Here is an 883-nt window from a genome sequence, read left to right as displayed (position 1 = left end):
TATATGAAACTCTCGGAGAACGGGTATGAAGCACACCAAAAATCGAAGAAATTTTTTTTCTTGTTTTTGCCTGTCTTCGGACCGCTACAAGGCAACCCTATATGAAACTCTCGGAGAACGGGTATGAAGCACACCAAAAATCGAAGAATTTTTTTTTCGTGTTTTTGCCCGTCTTTCGACCGCTACAAGGCAACCTTATATGAAACTCTCGGAGAACGGGTATGAAGCACACCAAAAATAGAAGAAATTTTTTTTCTTGTTTTTGCCTGTCTTCGGGCCGCTACAGGCAACCTTATATGAAACTCTCGGAGAACGGGTATGAAGCACACCAAAAATCGAAGAATTTTTTTTTCTTGTTTTTGCCTGTCTTTCGACCGCTTCAAGGCAACCTTATATGAAACTCTCGGAGAACGGGTATGAAGCACACCAAAAATAGAAGAAATTTTTTTTCTTGTTTTTGCCTGTCTTCGGGCCGCTACAGGCAACCTTATATGAAACTCTCGGAGAACGGGTATGAAGCACACCAAAAATCGAAGAATTTTTTTTTCTTGTTTTTGCCTGTCTTTCGACCGCTTCAAGGCAACCTTTTATGAAACTCTCGGAGAACGGGTATGAAGCACACCAAAAATAGAAGAAATTTTTTTTCTTGTTTTTGCCTGTATTTCGACCGCTACAAGGCAAACTTATATGAAACTCTCGGAGAACGGGTATGAAGCACACCAAAAATCGAAGTAATTTTTTTTGTTATAAATATTTCGTAATTTGCATATTTTTAAACATCTTATTTCATATCTTTGCGACATTGTAAAAGCAATGTCCTGTGCGCATCTTGATGTTTATATACTTTTTGTTTATTTGAATTTAGTTTAGTTTTAATATTCCG

The sequence above is a fragment of the Sitodiplosis mosellana genome, unplaced genomic scaffold (genome assembly GCF_009176505.1).
Source record: "Sitodiplosis mosellana isolate CC-2019 unplaced genomic scaffold, AAFC_SMos_1.0 Smas_scaffold_4554, whole genome shotgun sequence".
Taxonomy (NCBI): domain Eukaryota; kingdom Metazoa; phylum Arthropoda; class Insecta; order Diptera; family Cecidomyiidae; genus Sitodiplosis; species Sitodiplosis mosellana.
This window is presented reverse-complemented; position numbering follows the sequence as displayed.